Raw genomic sequence first — 21545 nt, forward strand, 5'->3', positions numbered from 1 at the left:
TTTCATTTCTACCAATAAAAGTTTTGGTTATTCTTCCTAATTTTCACCATCTTCTAGGTACGTTTTCATCATGAACAAGCACTGTATCATTTACTTTGAATGTAGATGGTTTCTTCTGACCGGTATAATGAGCAGATCTCAAGCACAGGAGATATTCTTTTTTCCATCTGTTCCAAAAGGGATTTATTAGATTTTCTCGTGTACGGAAACGTTTTAACATTACTTCTCTGGAACCTGGAAATTCAAGTCATTCTTCTTTGCAGCTGGCAAATTCAACAGTCATTTACCAATCAACAGGTGGTCTGGAGTAAGTGTGGAGGGCTCTTCAAGATCAGAAAAGACATATGTAATAAAATTTGAGAAATGAAAATAAGTCGTCATTTTCGTAATTTTAAATTAAATTAGAGTCATAACATCTGATGTTTCTGTTTCTCATCATGAAGTATAATGCTAAAAAGTGCTTTATTAAGATACAAGAATATTTTTAACCATGGGTTTTGATACAAATATTTCAAAATATTTGAAAAATGGTTTTCTCAGATATTAGCTTCTAAAGTGAAATAAAATACCGAAGACGTGCGAATATTTTATGCTAAAATAAATCAAATTATTTATCAAACATATTTCTTGTAAATGTCTGAATGTAAAATCATTTTCAAGAAATCAGAACATAATTCTATTAATAAAAAATGCAAGAAAGCTTTTATAGAAATTTTTAATCCAAGGCATTTTTCAGAAAATCAATTTTAATCGCCATTCTGAATGAATTTTGAATAGGGCATGAAATTATTTTACACATAATTTCAAACACGTACATTTTCGTACATCTTTAACTTGAGATTGCCCATTTTTTATAGTTGCTGTAATATTTAAGTATTTAACTAACATAGTTTAAATATTAAATAATATTGTTTATTATATAAATTTGATCAATATGTACTGGCGTTGATATAGCATGAAAGTTTAGGGTTTCTCATTTCAAGTTTTAAGTTATAGATTATGTTTAATAAGACTTTCATGAATTTTAGCAATTTCAGTTTTATTACAATTGTTTTAACATGATATAACAATGCTGACTTAGAACTGAAACTGAAATTAAAACCAAAATAAAATTGAATTTACCAATAATAAAAATACAAATAATAAAAAAAAATCTGAAATGTTTCAGATTTTAAATTACGTCCAAAGGGGCGTTTTTTAACATTTTGTGTGTTACCTTTCTTTATTAAATATCATGTTCCTCGCACTTAAACCATAAGATCCAGTGCAACAGCAATATCGCAAAATAGTTTTAAAACGAGCATATCTTTAGAATTTCCGATACAGAGACTCATGCACTGGAGATAAAAATGTTTTTTCTGCACAACGTTGCCATTGCTCGCTTTGAAATCCTTGAGTTTGTTAATCAAAAATTCGTCAAAGTTTTAAAAAATAGGAAATCGATCATAAAACAAATTTCAAATTTCAAATTTGGTCTTCCACATGCTCATATTCGTTGGAGGATTACGTTATTCAAAATTCGATGACTCTATGTACCGTTGTTTTATCACAATACGAGAAATATACATACATTTATGCAGATTTTTCATTATTTAATTTCTTCAAATATAATGCAGGACTCTAACATTTTGTGGCAACAGTTTGAAAAGTGAACCGACATTTATGAGTCCGACGCAAAATGCCAAAACGAAACTAATAGTCCTTCGGGATTCAAATCCCTTTGGACTAATAATTTTGCAGCCATGCACAGTATGGCGTACATATAATCTTCAAAATCTTAATTAGTTCATGGAACTAGAATGATGCGGATGAAAATACTAAGTGAAATCCAAAAGTAATTTCACGACAGTAATGGAATGAGGCAAGCAATTAATTTTATTCATTAACTGGAAGAAAAACAGAGTAAGTGAATAAATACTTTTCTTTAAATTTCCAATTCCTCTGATACATAATATATATTCGGTGACTTTTAAATTTTATACTGGTTTGTGATAGCAGAAACATCATCTGTTCTGAACAATCCCTTTAAATTCTTTCCGACTTTCTTAAAATTTAATTAAGCCTTTTCTGCAATTACTTTGAGTAATTAGGGATAGCGAAGTAGGGTTATATTAGTTGGTAATGAAAAGAATACTTTAAAGTGACTAAACTCCGCTTAAAGCTTTTAACAATTGTAAGCTTAGTAGACAAAATTTAATTTATTACTTAGCCGACTGTTTTACTAATAAAAGATGCAGATATTCTCTACGTATTCTGGGCAGAAACATTAATTACAGTAATAAATTTCGAAAACATTTATAAATATTTATTCAGACAAGCAGGAATCGAATTTGAATTTAGATTTGTAGAAAATGCTTTAATTAAAATTTTATTAAAATTAAAAAAAATCTGAGCTTAATTTAAAAAGAGGAATGCATTACGTGTAACTGCACCTAGAAAATTAAATTTGAAATAACCTTGCCTACTGAAAATGACAGTATACAGAATGCAGCTTTAGATATCTTCAGAAAATTCTATTTTACTTATAAGTAGTAGTAAGAAAATAAAGGTAAGATAATTTAATATACGAGTGTGCTTCAACCGTCCTAGCCGATAATAGAAAACAATCTAAAATATATTGATACAATGAGATGTAAAAATGAAAAATCTTAAAATCCGAAGCACTCATTAAAACTTAAATTCTGCTAATTGCTTAAGATGTAAAGTGTTTTCTTGATTAAACGAAGCTTTGTGTTTGGATAATAAAGCGAAAAGAGATCTACTAATCGATGCCTGAGAGACCAACAATAATAAACGAAGAAATATTTATTAATTTTTGCTTTTCTGACATGTTTGTTCACAGAAATCAATGTATTAGTGAACAATAGTTCCAAACTTCTTTCAAACGGTCAACAGCATCATTTAATCAACTCATATTTTATAGCTCGGACAATAATATAGTCCGCTTTTGATTTTCAATTTTAGGTAGAATAAAAATGTAAAACTGGAAATGAAAAATTCTGAGCTTTGTGAACAGTATGGAACACTGTAATTAGGGATACGTAACTTTTATATTAAAAAATGGAAGCTTCAAAAAATAAAAGATCAAACATAAAAATTTCGCATTTATGTGGCAACTTATTCATTATTATCTATTTATTCATTATTTATGCGAAAAGTTATTTTTAAGGACAAGATCTTCTTTATCGTCAGATAATATCATACAGCATCTTACATTATAGTCTAATAGATTAAAAACCCGAATTTATCCAAAGCGAGACGATCTCAGATTACTCAGTTTCTATAGCTTAGAACTGTATGTAAACATTTAATGAAACCTTATAATCTGACAAATATATATATAGTTTTCTCTAGAACAGGACTAAATTTTTCTATCCATTTATGATTTATTTTCCTAATAAAATTAATATTTATTTTCAGAAGGGTTTAGAAGCTAAGCAGAAAATCAAAAATGGAGCGAAGCGAACATATATATATTTTGAAAAGGTAATTTATCGTTTGTGTTCTCTTGAAATGGTTAAGTTTAATTGTAAATGAATATGAATGCTCTGCTATTATTCTTCTTGAATCAAATGTATTAATAGAAGTAGAGCATTCATTTTTTGTCAAAAGCGTCTTTGCTTTCAAATATTTTTTCGTAGGTTGCAATTAATATTTTTCAAACCTTTGTAACTTGTTTCTTTTATTTATTTATTTATTTATTTATTGAAAATTTACTTTAGTGTCTGAATAATTTGTGAGCTGCACATTGTATTAAAATATTTGTAAATATTCTTGAACAAAAATATAAAACTTTTACTGAAGTAAATAATTCTAGCATTATTTCGATAAACTGATGTGTCGCTTTCAGAGGTATATTTTAAAAGCTATGACATTAATTATAGGTGAAATTTGATCATGCGGTATATTCTTTTCTAAGCTGAATACATACACTGAGAAGTTATTAAAAAAATTCCGATTAAAATGATCGATTTTAATACCACTTTATGGAGCAAAGAATCCATTTCTCAGAAAAGGATAGACATTTCTTCTCTGAAGTGTCCATAATAATATATAATTATGTAATTTAAAGAGCGCCATTAAGGAGTGTCTACTTTTAGGAAGTTTTCGTTAAGAAAAATTTTCCTATTTAAAAATGTATCAATATTTATATTGCAGGTTTGCTGAATAGATCCAAGAGCTATTTTTAAGAACTGTTATTACTTTATTCCAAGAAGCTTTTAATGTATGTAGGAAAATGTCGTAAGCATGTTTTAGCAAAATTATTTACTAATGGATCACAAAGCAAACATATGTTATGATAAATAAACATGCGTTAGTTGCTATCACCCAACGCTTTATCGGCCTCAGCTAATGTATTTGTCATATAAAAATATTTCTCAGAATATATTTTTAAAATTATTTTAATTAGTTTGTAGTGAGTATGTTTTGTGATGAATGTTTATCCAGAATCTGCTCGATTAAGATTCGTGTTGATTTTATTTTGTTATAAAACGAGTCACATTAATATTGTTACGAAATGTACAGGCGCGGTAAAATGGCTTCCCCGCAAAGCAGTTTTAGGGTTGCCATAAAATGGCAAGGGAAGGCAGGGTTGCCACATGTGGTGAGAAATCGCCCATTTGCCGGCAAAATTGGCGATATGCCATGGGCGGTTGGAGAACCTTCTGAAACGAATTCTTATCGGTTTATCCCAGAATGTTCTCGAACACAAGCTGAAAGCTATATAAACACTGCTGGTCCGCAGCCAGTCAGTATCGAGTATGCGCCTCGTCTAGCGAGCTGATAGTTAGTCATTGAGCGAGTGTCTCGAAGTCTAGCGCCGAGTTGGTCGTCGAGCGCATAATAAAACAACAATATAGAAAAAATAAAGAAACGGTCATAGCGTAGGGGCAGTCTCATTCTGTAATATATGCCCTTTCTCCAGAAGTGATTTGAATTCATATCCGTAGATGATAGCACAAGCTTTTATCAAGTTACCTTACACGGATACTAGAAAGTGAAGATATATCCACTTAAAGTAATGAATTTACACTAATTTCAATTTCTTCTGTTGTTATCTAACGAAACTGTAGAATATAATCTTATAAAGTGGGTAAAAAAAAGTTTTGGCAATTGCCTATAATTGATCATATTCCTAACAAAGGAAATGTTTGACAATTTTAGCTGGACATAACGAACACAGGTATTAAAACAAAACACAAATCTAATGAAATTTTCAATTTAATATGCGTTTTACAGAACATATACAACAAAAACGTAAATTTGCATGCAGGGTCGTAGCAAGCATAACTGGCGCCCGGGGCAAAATACCTTTTTGCCCCCCCACAAAAAACTTTCAGTAATATAATGTATAGAATATATTCGTAACAAGAAAATAATGCAAATAGTAATAAAATGCTGAATCTGTCATAAAATACTCAAAAATATAATAAGAATAGTCACTACCTAACCACACTAGGCTTGGATTCGGAAATGCATCTGTGTCGGCGGAAAAATCAGACATACGATGATCTAGAATTAGTTAAAAAGGTGTTATTTATTTTACATATTTATATAAGTGTTTTTAAAAAGTACATTTAATATACGTTATAAATAAATAGATATGTGGCAACTTGCCAACTACAACTCAACTCTGCCAGTCTGGTAACCCATAGCAACCAAAAGCAAAATAATATTTATTCTATTCAATTGTTATAATTATTTAACCATCTGTCTCAAAAAATTGTACTACCATAATTGGTGATCCGTATTTATTACGAATAGCAACCTTCAATGTTGCACGAATATGGAGTTTATATGTCAAAATTCTGAGCAGCAGAAGTAGTTATCCAGTGTGATAAGATGCAAGTAAGACATTTCACCTGTCATTTCAAGCGTTGTGCGGCATTCCGCTGAGTCAACATATTTCTGTCATAATTTCAGCAGATATATGTATCGTCTGCTGCATTTGAGCCGCCAATTTGTCTGATTTCAAGTACCAAGAAACTGTGTCACTATATACATATTATTTTTCTATACATATTATTATTGTGCATATTCTATATTATTATTGTGCATATTTGATTGATCTAAAGTGGTTGACAACGATGCTGCTTCGCAATTGGCGCGAGTGGCGGTTAAGCCACCGCCCTTTTGTCGGCGAGACCCATCGTTATGGTTCATTCAATTGGATGCGCAGCTGAGTCCCATTACTGCAGACGAAACTCAATTTTATACAGCGATCGCCACGTTAAGAGGTTATTACATATGGCTACAGTCCCTGCTAGACGGAACTTTTCTGAGAAACGAAATTCTGGTAGCACTGGTTAAAATGGGAGGATTCTTAGAAAAAAGAGCCCCGCTGGAAGCGAAGTCCCGCCTAGCTACGGAAAAATGTTGCGGCTAAGCGGGATTTTTTCAAACCTCACCGAAAATATCTCGGCTGGACCTCAGTTCCGCGTAGAGACAACCAATCAGACGAAAGTTCTGCTTCTGAATGATCACGTGATCCCAATTTAAGCGATAATCGATTACTGTTTGGCGTTCAAGTCTTTGTAGTAAGTTAGAATGGTAATCTAGCTACGTGTGTTTTCTGGAATTGTGCGGGTTCTGAGAATTGTCTCTTTCGACGTCAAGTCCTGCGTAGCCGAAACATAATGTGATTGGGACCTTAGAATCAGAGGTAATGCAATCAGCTCGTGAAATACCACCGGCGACGGACAAATACAAATCTTAAAAAAAAAAAAAAATAATTTCTGTTTATGAAGATCCGGAGACAGTTAAAATCAAGTAGCTGTTGCACGATTTACGGTTGGGTGATATGAAGCCCTCTCAATTGCTGTCTAAAATGTTATACTTAGCCGCCGGTAACCTAAGGGATAACATTCTTAAAACATTATGGATGAATAGACCCCCATCTAACATGCAAACCATTTTAGCGGCAAGTAAGCGAGCCACTTAAAATTCTTCCCGAAATCGTTGATAAAATTCACGTGCTGGCCATTCCAGCGCAAATACACGCAGTGCAGGCTCCTGGTCTAGGTATTGTAGCGTTACAGGCTCAAATTGGTGATTTGTCCAAAGAGGTTGCTCAGTTAGAAGCCATCCAAGCTAAACGTTTTCAGCAAATCACGTAATCGAAATACAAGTCGTAGCCCACTGAGGAAACGTTATGAAAACCCTCCTCCGAGTATTTGTTTTTACCACCACAAATTTGAAAACAAGGCAAACAAATGCCGCCCACCGTGTCGCTACATCGACCAGGGAAACGAGAAGGGCCGTTGCTCGAAGTTGTGAACGACAGCGGACGGAATTTTGCACGCCTTTTCATCATCGAAAAGAATTCGGGCTTAAGGTTTCTTGTAGACACCGCCCGCCCCGGTGGGTTGACTCAGGCGAACGCCTGGGAAGTACTGGTTAGGATCTGTACCTAGGCAGTCAAGGCAACTCAAGGGTATATAATTTGACTTCACAGGACTAGAGCCCGAGTATTGTACTCAAGTTGGTTGGCAAGGACCGTATTGGTACTGTTGTGTCTGTTCCTTCGGCTGTGGTGGAGCTATATCGGAGATCGTCGACTAAGTCTCTAGGGGTTTGACCCTATTCCGTTCTCGTGGCGGGGACTAACAGAGTGGACAGAGCACCCACAAACAATGGAAATTTTGCCGATGGAGTGGTGCCCAGAGGCAAGGTGACAGAGTTTTTGATTTTGCAACGATTAAGTTCTGCCCAATGCTTTGTAAAAGCCGGGCGGGGACTTCGGGGGGTTGCACCCCCGAGAACGAGGTCCCACGGACGACGAATATTCCAAACTCTGTATGTGTCCTCTAGAATATGGACCTCAGTCGGAGGTCCTTCGTCTGGTCTGTCTGTAGACACCGGGGCTGATGTTTCTGTCGTTCTACCACATTTTCACGAACAAAAGCGCCTTACCAAGTTACAACTTTATAAAACTCCTATTCAAACTTTTGGTGAATGCCTGATATCTGTTGATTTAGGATTGCGCCGCATCTTTCAATGGCCATTCTATATTGCTACTGTTTCAAGTGCTATTATTGGCGCTGACTTTTTTTCAAAAATTTTCTTTGCTTGTCGATCTTAGGAATCGCCGTTTGATAGATTTCACAACCAACTTAACTTATCCGGGAGTAATTCGCAATAGTCAAGATTTGAGCATTAAGCTGATGTCGGGTAACTCCCCCATGCCATCAACTTCTCAGAGAATTCCCTACAAACACGCGCCCAGTTATGGATATTTCCGAACCCAAGTACGATGTACTACATTATATTGAAACTACCGGACCTCCAATGGCCGCTAAACCAAGACGCTAACCTCCGGAAAAGTTAAAGCCACCAAAGAAGAATTTCAGTACATCATGGAACAAGGAATTTGCCGTCCTTCAAAAAGTTCATGGGCCAGTCCGCTCCTCTAGTTCGGAAACGAAATGGTAAGTGGCGATTATCGCTGGTTAAATGCAGCTACATTCCTGATCGTTACCCAGTCCCGCACATTCAAGACTGTATGCAAGTTTTAGAGGGAAAAGCTATATTTACAACCCTTGATCTTGAGCGGCCGTATCACCAAGTGCCCATTAACCCAGCTGATATTCCAAAAACTGCGGATATTACGCCTTTCGGACTATTCGAGTTTCCGGTCATGACTTTCGGCGTATGCAATGCTGCTCAAACGTTCCAACGCTTCATGAATCAGGTGTTAAACGGCCTCGACTTTTGTGTACCTTATTTTGATGACGTCTTAGTCGCCTCCTCTTCAGAGTAAGAAGACCTATCACATTTGAGAATAGTTTTTGAACATTTTCAAAGGTACGGTATCAATTCTTAATCCTTCCAAATGCGTTTTTTGCCAACCAAGAGTATTCTTTCTTGGTCATCAAATTTCCGCTGATGGAGTTCGACCCCTTCCCCTTCCCGATAGAGTCACTGCTATCCGCGATATGCCCGAACCATCTACAGTGAAGGACTTAAGAAGATTTCTTGCTATGCTCAATTTTTATCGACGTTTCTTACCTCATGCAGCAACCATACAAGCACCTCTAAATTCTTTTTTCGTTGGAAGCAAGAAAAACGATAAACGTGCTATAACCTGGACCACACAATCTCACGAAGCGTTCCAAAAATGCAAAAATGATTTAATTTCGGCAACAAATTTGCAGTATTCTTCCGCATCGAAACCATTACCACTCTTACGTTTATAAGGTGTTTTCCCCGCTTTCCTAGCGTGCCTTCGTGGTGTAGTGGTTCTGCACGCTGGGCCGGCACTCCAGAGGTCCGCGGTTCGATTCCTGGCGAAGGCGGTTGCTAATTTTTCAATTTCTCTTGCTTCCAAATATCCTATAATGTCTCTACAGTGGCGCCCGAAATAAAAGAGGTGTTGGATTCACCACACCCAGGATTTCGCGATTGGGTCCCCTAAAAACCCCAGTCGCCCTTTAAAAAGGGGAGTATATAAGGTATTTGCCCCGCTTTCTTGGCGTGCCTTCGTGGTGTAGTGGTTCTGTACGCTGGGCCGGTACTCCAGAGGTCCGCGGTTTGATTACCGGCGAAGGCGTTGCATATTTTTCATTTCTTCTGCTTTCAAAAAAATAACCTAATGTCTCTACGCGTTGACGCATCAACAACAGGTATAGGAGCAGTTTTACAACAGAAAGATCAATAATTATGGAGACCACTTTCATATTTTTTTTTAAAAACCTCTCACCAGCGCAAACCAGATACAGCACTTACCATCGCGAATTATTAGGAATTTATGAAGCTGTCAAATATTTTCGACATATGCTATAGGGACGCGTTTTCATGATCTTCACAGATCACAAACCCTCAACCTATGCTTTTCAGCAGGTTGAGGGTTTATGAAATCAAATGATTCACCTCGTCGAATGAGACACTTAGACTTCATAGGGCAATTTTCAACACATAATCCGTTATATTGAGGGTTCGCAGAATATTGTAGCAGACACCTTGTCTCGTATTGAAGAACTAGCCGTTCCTTCGCCAATAAACTTTGCTGCCCTTGCGGATGAACAACACCGGGATTCAGAACTACAAACCCTCTTGAAAAGCAAACCTTCCACCAATCTCAACTTGCAGCCTATGCAGCTGTTACCTGGAAAATCTGGAAAAAAAATTACCTGGCTGTTACCTGATACAGCAACGTTTCGTATGGCCTAGCATGCAAAAGGACATAGCCAACTGGACACGTTCGTGCTTGGAGTACCAAAGATAAAAAATATTCAGACACACCACCAGCCAACTTAAAAATTTTAATTTGCCCTCATCTCGCTTCAATCACGAGCACCTCGACTTGGTCGGGCACGTATATTTATTAATAATAATATAATACATGAGTACAATTAATTACTATGTATACATTTTTCTTACCTTGGATGAAGCAAATTTATCATTTACTCCATCAAAGTCGATCCTTTCAAATTTTTCTCTTTTCACATTTAAAACTGCTAGATGACTTAGGGGATCTTGTCCCATCGTTGATTGCAAATATGTGACAATTTATTTTAATTTGCTGAACGAATGATAATGAAATAGTAAGTAGTATTTCAAGTGCGACTCTTAGGTTTGGAAAAACATTTTCTCTATAGATCTGTAGTGGAGTTTTAGGTTCCGTTTCTTTTCTACTGCGGAGTAACGTCATTCGGTCACATTCCCTGCTCAAAACAATTAGGGGATATCGTGGGTTCGGTATGAACTAACTATATAATCCAGAATCTTTTTGAACAAAAGGAAATAGAAGAGATTATAAAAGGAAAATTATAACGTTTACAAAGTTAGGAGTATGCAAATTTAGTCTGTGACGTCGAAAACTATGCCTTTTTAGATAAGGAGTTAGGAGCGACCTGCAGTATTCCTTTTGCAATAGAAGATTAAAAACAATAACTGACATACGTTGAAAACGTATGCTTCGTAGCAGTGAATATACGATGTCTCAGCAAGATGACTTAGTTGAATCGGTAGCCAGGAAGGCCATCAGTCGTTTACTGACGAGTCAAACGCAATCCACTGTAGCGGAAGCGTTAGGATTTCCCCAAAATATCATTTCCAGATTATGGAAACTGGATATGTTTGAGAAATTCGGGACAAGGTCGTGTTATCGTTTTAAAATAAAAAGCGGGAGATAAACGTGCATTTCGTTTATAAAAATACAAATATATCTCTACTTTGGAGAAATAAAGTGGTCAGAAAAAACGTTTTGGTTCATGTACTACAACATTTTATTACACATTTTATCAGGCAAATCAAGAAAATAAATAATTAAGTATATTGCAAAAGTTATTAATTTTAAATATATTTTCCAGAAATCGATCAAAATAAAAACCGAAATTTTCCGGAAAATCTTGTTTGGAGACCATTTGGCGCCCTTCTACGAGCGGCGCACGGGGCATCATGCACCCCTTGCTACGCCACTGTTTGCATGCCAAAAATTTATTGGCAAAGTTCTAACTGCTATGCGAATTTTGTTATGTTGAGGTCACGCGTTTAGACTGATAAGAAACCTTGTTAAGATAAAGTCTGTAGTTCTACTTCAAAACTTTAAAAACGCTATGTTGCTAATACTGTGATAAACTGGCTTCGAAGTCGAAGGAGATGGATGTTAATGTTAAAAACATGATTATTCAGCTCAGAAATGAGGGTTTAACTTATCGTGCTATAGGATTACAACTGAAGATAAGTTTATTTGCTGTTAGAAGTGTTGTAAAAAAGTTCAAAGAGACAGGGTCGACGTTAAAATAAGATTAGACGTGGACGGCCTCGAAAATTTTCTGAAAGGGAAAACGTGGCGTTGCCAAAGAGGTTAGGGAAAACCCTAAATAAGTGCACCCCAGTTAGCCAAAGATGTTGCTAATAATTAAGACACAATAACACGCCGAACAAATACTAATTCAGAAGTCAAACAACAAAAATCAGCGTTATATTTTCGAAATTTTTCACAGGACAAGTTTCGATGGTTTTGCTGAGAAAGGTGGTTCGGTAAAACCATTGAAACTAGTCCTGCGAAACATTTCGAAAATATAAGGCTGATTTTTGATATGTGACTTCTGAATTAGTATGTTACTAATACTTCACATGAAACTTTTAGTCTACACACCTTTCATTCTAGAAACCTTTCGTTTCAGAAAGACACAGGAGAAAGAGATTGGATTTTGCAATATCTCTTGTTAATTTATCAGATGAATTTTGGAACACAATTATTTTGTTCAACGAATCAAAGCTTAACATTTTCGAGAGTGATGGACGACAATATGTGTGGAGAAAGCATAACAACGAACTGGAAAAACAGCATTTAAGCTACCAAAGCCCGGCCTCAAAAGGTCAAAAGGCTTTGGTAGCAGTAAAAGCTACCAAAGGACGACGAATCTTGAACCGAATGCTTTCCCCCTTTAAGAAATCACCTCCTATTTGCAACAAAGATTCTTGTGTGTAGTTGAATGGATTCTTAGAGGGGTGCATCTATGTCACAAAAGGAAGATCTTTGAAAGAGATAAGTGGTTAAAACCCTAGGGACGTCAAATTTGACATTTCACCCCACTTTTCAGCCTGGAAAATGGGGGAAAAAGATATGGCCACTAAAGTGGACAAGGCCGTCTTTTCAAAGAGAGGACTGTATGGCCACTATAATGGCCATCCCGTCTTCAAAAGGTTAACACTGAGTGTAAAACATGTTGGAGGGAGCATCGTAGTTTGGGACTACATGGCAGCAAATGAAGATGATAACCTGTCGCTCATTGATGGTATTATGACAGCACATACGTACATTGACATATTGCGCCATAATATGAAACTCATGGCCCAAAAACTTGGATTAGGAACATCACTTCTGTTTCAACAGGACAATGACCCTAAGGTTACAGTGAACCTCACCTGGCAATAGTTACTCTATACCGCTCCTCGCTAGTTACACACCGCCGCAATCACCTGACATAAATTCAATTGAAACTTTATGGTACAAATCGCACCTAGAAGTCAGGAAACATAAAATTTCGTGTAAAGATGAACTTATGCGTATACTCCTGAAAGAATGGCATACAATTCCTAACAGGACTTTCAACAACAGGTTTTTTTCCCAACAGGACTTTTTCGACAATCAGGACATTGATTTTCTCTATGAGAAATAGATTACAAGCTGTTATAAATGCAAAATGTAGAAATACAAAGTATTAAATTTTTTCCCCTATTTTGCTGTATGATCTTGCCAATATGTTTTGACATACAAATTTACGTTTTTGTTGTATATTTTGTGTAAAACGAAAATTGCATTAGATTTCTGTCTTTATTGCTTCCTGTTTTCATTATGTCCAGCTAAAATTGTTAAGCATTTCCTTCGTTAGCTAGATTGATCAATTATAGGCGATTGCCAATATTTTTTTTAATCCACTGTAAGTATGCTCAAGAGACGTACTGCAGGTGTCGCGATAGATGTACCAACATAAAGCACACAAAAATCTCACTTCCACCCATTCAAAAAAATACTCGATTTCTTTGAGGTAAGTGTTTAATTTAGCTTTAGTGTGATGAGTTTCTCTATCTTAAAAATTATTGTGGAACAAATAATTTTTTATTCTGAATTATCAATTACATATTCCATGCTCTAAATATCTGAATTGCCATCCTAAGGATGAAAACATAGAACCGTATATTATGCTTATTATAGGAGAATAAGTACAGAATAAGTCATATGATTTCTATAAGTTCTGATACACGTAATGTGACAGGCACGTAACTTAATAAAATCCTAGGAGAGCCCACACCCTTGGCAACAAACTGGGAAAGTGCGCACTGCTTTGCGCGTTTCTCAAAATCACCAACTTGAAAATAACAAGTCAAAGAATTGCACAAATTTGGTATCCATGTACACATCGACCTATTTTCACTTAGAAAAACATCAGAGAATTGCACAAACTTGGCATTGCACACTCCCTTTCTTTGTCTATGTACACATTGATACGCACCATAAGCAAAATGTTTCGCGCCAAGGGTGTGGGCTCTGCTAGGATCCAACCCTTAATTTCTTATATACAAATGAAAAGCAATTAATGAACTTTTACTTCATTATTTTTTGTGTTAAATTCATATACTGTTGCGATACTTCTTGAAAAAGAAGAGTCGACGCTGCAGAGTGACGTCTTATCTTGCACTCACAACTAATCCAAAGCTGGTCATCACATGAAGAATAAATTAAATGACTCCACAAATAATCATCTAATAGAAGGTTAATGAAAGGATCCAGGTATGTGACTCTGGCGAGTATGATAGAAAATGAGAGCGAAGAAAAAATATCGGCTAACAGGTATAAGTGTGTAGTCCTGTGATAAAAATACATAGTCGAAGCTTTTCGAACAATTTATTTTGTGAAATTTTACAGAGTTATCCAAGAGCTTTGAAGTCAGTCTTTGAAGAAATATTTGCATATGTTGTAGGTCCAAGTCTTTAAGCAGTGAAGACTTTCTCCGAAATCAAGCGTCATACGTGGGGGAGTCGTGTATCTTGTTTTGACATATTTACAGTTTTCTAATTTCTCTAGATGAAGCAATGAACCAAGCTGGAAATGCGTATGAAGAGCTAAAATTTTAACATTCTTTATCTATCTTTACATATCAATTCGATATTAATTTACGAATTATATAGATATTATCATTGCACATTTAGTTAAAATTTTTATATTAATAGCATGCATGTATTACAAGTTATGTTTTCCATTAAACGTAATTAAGATTCTCACATAATTGAAACTGTTTTTCCATTTATTCAACGGGAGAAATATTAATAAGAAAACTTACGTCTAACATCGTTAACGATATTCAATAAATTCACATTTTAAGATAGAATTTTGCTTCCAAAATCTGAAGATGCACATTATTAGATTTTTTTTCTTTTCGTAATTGGTAAAAATTAAGAAGCGCTATAATCGAAATGACTGCTTAATATTCAAGTATCTAGCCAAATCTGTGTGGATTAAATTAGTTTAATTTTAGCAGTGCAGTTATTTAAAAAGCGGATATTTATCGGTAATTATTAGGCAAATCTTTAGGACTGAAAATACTTTGCACATTGTAAAGAAAAAAAAAGTCTCTTTTTGACAACGATAATTTTGGTGAAACCATTAATGATAAACCGAAAGTAAGATTTCTCGAAACTTTAAATCACCAGAAAATGTCCCTTGAATCTCATACTTAGAAAATAGCTCATTTATGTTATTATAAAAGTTACTCTCAATAAATTTCATAAAATCTAAGCTTAATTACTCATTACTATGGATGCAGATTCTAGAGAACTTAATGATCAAGTAATGGGTGTAATAATATTCAAAGGCTCATTAAACTTTTACGTGTACAAGAAAATAAAAAGTTTCGAAACAGTATGATTTCTGCTTCTTGCGAAATTTATAAACCTTTCAGATTCGCATGATTTCCCGAAATAAAATTTTGTGATAGCTGCATGTTTCCTTAAATCTTAAAAAAATAACACTTAAGAATTTGCTTTAATTGCTAAAACTTTGTAAAATGAAAAGTTACTGGTAAAATATTTCATAAAATAAAAAGAATTTCTCGATCCGTAAAATTTAAGAAAATATATCCAAACTCTTCAGTATCATTACGTTTAAAAGAATAACGCATGCAACACTGGTGCTTTTAAAATATGTAATAAATACTTTAAAAAGCACCAGGGTTTAGGGATACTAAATGTTTGACGCAATAAACTCATTAGGAGTCTCCTAGCTAGTTTGAATAAAGTGATTCACCCTAAAGGGCGTTTTTTTCCTTGCCAAGAAATGTATTTAAGTATATTTCCAAAAGTAAGCACATGTGTGCTTGAGTGCATTTGTATGCATGTTTATCAATTAATTTTTATAATTCAAATCAGAAAAAATAAATGCAATCAATGGATAATTTTTTTACTAAGAAATGCCATTACCCTTATTTTACATAGTTTACAATAACTTCCAGATTGGATAAGCCTTTTCAGTCTTCGATAAGTGTTTGAGATCTTCTCTGTTTATCTGTTTGCTTCGTTGTTCATCGCGAGATGTGCATTTAAATCCCTTAATTTTTGTATCTTGATAAAGGCTTAAATAAACTCAAAGAAAGGCCCTCGATCACTTACATTTAATGCAGCTACTGTTGGAATCATTGGTAAGAGCCTGTCTTCCTTATTACTTGTTGAAATTTGCACGTTCTTGATTGCACTTAAAAGATGCACAAGAGATGCTGAACTTTTCCGTTCTGAAAGATGCTCTCAAAACCCTCCTAAATAATAAAATGTGAAGTAAGTATAAGTAAAATGTGAATCGGAATGTTTCATTCAAGCTCATTATTTTTATTTCAAAGATTAAAGAGATTACATGCGCAACTATCACAATTCAGCAGCTTAGCGTCTTATCAAATTGCAATACTTTTTCTATCTAAAACACAGCATTTTATCGAACTTTTGTTATATTTTAATTATCTCGTTTTTAATTCTACATTATTAAACGTTTATTATGATTTTAATTGCTGTATTTTTCATTTACAAGCCAACATATTACGGAATATTAATGTATGCAGTGGTCAAGTATAAAAATGCGGCTCATATTGATTCCATTCAGCTCTTAAACATCAGTTTATATTCCAAAATCATGAAATGTTTGATTCCTTTCAAATGTTTCGAGCTTTGTTCTAAATGTACTGCCGTTACATTTTTTCCATACTGAAAGCTTTTGTGCATACAGTTTCCAAAAATTTAGTTTTTGTTGTCTCCAGTATTGAAAGAATTGCCTAATGAGATAAAGGTAGAGACCCAAGTCAAAGAGGTACCAGTCCATCGCTAATTAGCCTCCAGGTAACGCCTCTACCCATTAACCATGAGAACAACCACTCAACGAGCACTCGCAACGAGCTGTGAGCATCCACATTGGGTAACCACGCGCAAGTCCACAAAGCCTGGTAGAAGCGCGACTACACTGTTTAAAGAAGCACTTCAGAAATGACGAACTCCAGTTATTTATTTGGTTCAAAAGAAGCTTAAATATTTGCATTTATATTATTGCTTTATTACAATATTACTTGGCACAGTGATCAAGTTAGTTCTTTCTTAATTGTATAGTAATAAAAGTTTAGGCCTGAAATAATGTAGTTGTAAATTTTGTCCTGATAAAAATAAGTTTTAATAAATAAAACTATCTTATTGAATTTAATAATAAATAAAAATAAAATATAGAACTAAATACAGTTTTAAAACTTTACTTCATTTAAGAATTACTGTAGTAGCTCAATGGTAATACTAGTAATAGCAGGTTTAGTGTTATGTTATGTGATACAAGTCCGTGCTTTCACTTCCTTCTTCCTACTTTGTTACTACTACCTAATACTATTATTCCCTTCCTACTTTGTTCAAGGCTGTAGTTTTAATGGCAAGTCTTTTAAATACCCACTCAATAATTTGAGGATGTTTCAGATGAAATTTCTTGGTTAATGGGCATTAAGATGTAGCAGTATTTGTCTCCCCGTTCCTCACATATACTAATGTTAGCAAAAGGAATATTTTTTCGAATAAACTTATGGGTTATAGGCGATGATACGTTACAAACTGGATAAGAATCCAGTGGGAGTTTGTTGGATTCAATGAAACTTTTTAAGGAGCATCGTTCTTGTTCCCAGAGCTATTTCCTGCAATTTATACTTTAGGTGAGGGAGTGGTCAAGGGATGTTAACAAATGACCTATTTGCATTTGAGCTGCTTGCCGTTGTATTTCCTTGGTGGCTGGGCTGTTCTCCCATGCAGGATGTTATACAATAGATTATGTTTTGGGTTGAGATTTTTTTTAATATCGAAGATGTTTAATGTCGTTAATGTTTTCAATGTCCGAGATGTTTTATTATTTTTTATTGAAGATAAAAATCATTGGATTTTTGATAACCAGAAGCGCTGTTTGGCCGTCAGTGAAACATCTTACGTTCTTTGAGTGCAATTTCGTAGAAGATTTCTGCTTGTATAACATTTACTTCTGCTTGGAAAAAGCTATTGTTTGAAAGGTACCCCTGCCACTTAGCGGAATTTTCTAGAGACATTTCGATCACAGCCGATGCCCCTACCTTGTTATCAGTTTTTGAACCATCTACGTATGCTACTGAATATTGTTTGTGGATTATGCTTGACTGGATGTTATACCACATTTTGATTGCAGGGTATACTGCATGTTTTTGGTGGACAAGATGTTTTTCTTCGAATTGGTCTCGGATAAAAAGTTGTCCTCTCAACTGCACACTTTTAGTTCTAGAAGTCTAGTTTTTGCTGCTTCAGTTTCTGTCACAATGTTGAGGGGAGTTACTGCCACAAGAACACTTAGGACTACACTCGATGCCGTTCTGTAAGTCTTAGTGATTGGCAGTAAGAAAAGTCTTTGGATCGCTCTAAGTGTTCTTATTTTTCTGGCAGTCACTGGATGCGCCCGTATTGCAGCATCATATTTAATCACTTTGAAGATGACCGATTTAGTTAGCGTTTTCGTTGTATGGGGGTTTAGACCTATTTGAAACGCTATAAGGTAGTAGTTATTGCTTCTATTCGGAGTTTCAAACTTGGAGGGGCAGAAACAAAGAGTTTGTAGTTTATTGTAGTATCAAAATATTCTATGTTTTCTACATTTTGCATTCTACGGCCCACAATTATCAGATGTGTATTATATATATATATAATGTTGTACGATCTTAAATTCACTTAGTGCGAAATCGAGTTATTCTACTACTTGCGCATTTGCTGCAAAATAAGTTAATAATAATTTATTTGCTAAAGAAATATTGATTATATTATCTCCTAAGGTTAATTTTAGTAGAATTATCTTAAAAGAGTGAATCCATAGTTAGTAAGTTCAATTTCGAAAATTATTTTAAAGTAACTTGAATGTAAATTGTTAAAAATGCTTAAAGGGGACTTGAATTAAATCATGAATAACAGAATTCAATTGTAAGAAAGAAATAAATTAAAAGCAAGTAATTAAATTAACTGCAAGTAATCATTGTCATTGATCGGAAATTAGTTGACTTTTCAAGGGGAACAAACCAACTCCCGTTCAATGAACAATAATTAAGAAATAAATACGAAGGTGTTTCGTCCTTTACTCGAGTAATAAGGCGATGCTAAACCGGCAATTCAAGCTAGACCAAATATTCCGTGAATAGAAGGGATCAAGAACCAATGCAGAGAAACAAAGAACTCATTCCGATTAAGCATTTTAGCTAATTCAATTTTGAGTGAAAAGCAATTTCTGCAGTAAAATTCATATTGCTCGAGTAATTGTGCCCCCGACACCCTCGTGTTCTTATATTTTGTAATTTTCTAATGTTTATTTCAATTACATTGAATTCTATTTCATAATGCCAATTTCCAATGTTTGATTTTTACAAATAGTTTTGAATTAAAATGCATAAACACGAGGGTGTCGGGGGACAATTACTCGAGCATTATGAATTTTACTGCAGAAATTGCTTTTCACTCAAAATTGAATTAGCTAAAATGCTTAATCGGAATGAGTTCTTTGTTTCTCTGCATTGGTTCTTGATCCCTTCTATTCACGGAAATATTTGGTCTAGCTTGAATTGCCGGTTTAGCATCGCCTTATTACTCGAGTAAAGGACGAAACACCTTCGTATTTATTTCTTAATTATTGTTCATTGAACGGGAGTTGGTTTGTTCCCCTTAAAAAGTCAACTAATTTCCGATCAATGACAATGATTACTTGCAGTTAATTTAATTACTTGCTTTTAATTTATTTCTTTCTTACAATTGAAATTCTGTTATTCATGATTTAATTCAAGTCCCCTTTAAGCATTTTTAACAATTTACATTCAAGTTACTTTAAAATAATTTTCGAAATTGAACTTACTAACTATGGATTCACTCTTTTAAGATAATTCTACTAAAATTAACCTTAGGAGAGGTAGTGAATTCCTGAGTACATGTTGTGAAATTTTTTTTATTTTGAAAATTTGATTTTTAATCCTTTTAGTAACATAGATTTTTCCTTCTAAAAAGCTACTAATAGAGGGACCAAGTTTATTGCTTGTTTTAGCAGTGCATTGGTTAATATCGTAAATTGTAGCCAAACTATTTGTAATTTTTTCACGTATTTTGTTCCGAGTATAACCCATTTAAAGTTGAACAGCCTTCTCACCAGAAAGTTTTACTAATCACATCGATAACCAGGCTTACTTTTTATAGTATAAATATGTAGTATGCCTGGTGTTCTACAACTCAAGTACTTTCTTCTCTTATTAGAGACAGTAAACCCGACACAAGACTGAAAATTGAATACGTAAAACGTAACAGCGCAATAAAAAGTATGGCTACTTGAGCGAAATGGCCATCACTGGAATTGTGCTCTATGGTCAAAGGCGCGATAATGTCATGGAACGCAGGCCATAAAAGCTGCCTTCAAATTCGTTGCTTTTTTTTGTTAAAGGTTAGTAAAGTCAGCTCTTTATTGCATTATTTTATGATTTTTTTCTCTTCTTCCACTCGGTGTTGAAGCAAAGTTGTGATGAGCTTTTAAGATACGGTTATGGGGTTATTTCTCTCCCGAAAGCGTTATTGCTTTGTTAAATTTAAGGTTAAAAAAGCTGTGGTTTAACTTTTATATATGAAGAAGAATTTAAACAATGAGACTTCTTATAGAAAAGAACTCAGGGAAGTAGCAGAAGAAATTTCATTCCCTTTAAAGTATTTAAGTTAAATGGCCATCAAAATAAAAAATAAAAAATAAAAATGTTAACGTGTTGTAATGCATTATTTAAGGCTGTGCTAAAACGAAAAGTAAAAGAAATGTGAACGAACAGTTCTAGCGGTTCCTAGAAGAAGCAAGGTAGTTTCTTTTATCGTTAGTTTTCATTTTGCTAATATATTGTTATCAGTCATTGCATACAAACCGTTAGTATATCAATGTTTAACATTTGAGTTACATTTTAGGCTGAAGAATGAATTAAATGATTTAATTATAATGCAGTATAAAATCATTATTTAACTGCTGCAATGAACAGTAAGTACCCCGTACAGAGAAGAACAGGTGACAGCAGGTATAGAGACCCAGGCGGCTTACAAAACCTGATCGGGTTTCTCAGTAAAAAAAAAAAAAAAAAAAAAAAAAAAAAATTTCTTCGTTATTGAACGGATTATTTTTGCTGTATTATAACTACTTTAGCATCTCAGCATTTTTTGTTCAAGAAATAATTTAAGTTCGGGCATTCGTGAATGCATAGTACTTGGAAAATACTATATTTTTATTACTTTTTGAGACCTAATCTGATTTACTGAATTATTATATATTTGTTTTCCTGATGCCGAATAACGGGAACTATTACGAAATATTTTAAACGAATGAACATTAATTTTAAAAAAATGGTAGGAGTACTTAAAAATCTGAAAGAGAAAGATCTGTTGTAAGGCAGAGAAGTTTTAACATGTTAATTAAAATCGAAATCAGCAAATGTTATTCCACAAGAGTAAAGTAATTGAAACAACACAGTAATTATCTGAAAAAATAAGTAAGAAAAGGAATTAAT

General features: G+C 34.4%; 1 long non-coding RNA gene and 1 other non-coding gene across 2 annotated transcripts in view; one reads left to right on the forward strand and one right to left on the reverse strand.

The window, feature by feature from the left end:
• Positions 1–9222: 9222 nt before the first annotated feature.
• Positions 9223–9296, forward strand: TRNAA-GGC (transfer RNA alanine (anticodon GGC)). The gene has a single exon. It is a non-coding gene; the product is annotated as a tRNA-Ala (tRNA).
• Positions 9297–14371: 5075 nt separating this feature from the next.
• LOC146996840 (uncharacterized) overlaps positions 14372–21545 on the reverse strand; it is a 46471-nt gene continuing 39297 nt past the window's right edge. Inside the window, exons 2-3 of the long non-coding RNA XR_015041484.1 lie at positions 16117–16259; positions 14372–14554 (exon numbers count right to left, since the gene is read on the reverse strand). This is a non-coding gene — a long non-coding RNA (uncharacterized LOC146996840). The remainder of the gene's footprint in view (positions 14555–16116; positions 16260–21545) is intronic.

The sequence above is a fragment of the Stegodyphus dumicola genome, chromosome 6 (assembly GCF_044657685.1).
Source record: "Stegodyphus dumicola isolate Sdum_Otavi_A_Nest chromosome 6, ASM4465768v1".
Taxonomy (NCBI): Eukaryota; Metazoa; Arthropoda; class Arachnida; order Araneae; family Eresidae; genus Stegodyphus; species Stegodyphus dumicola.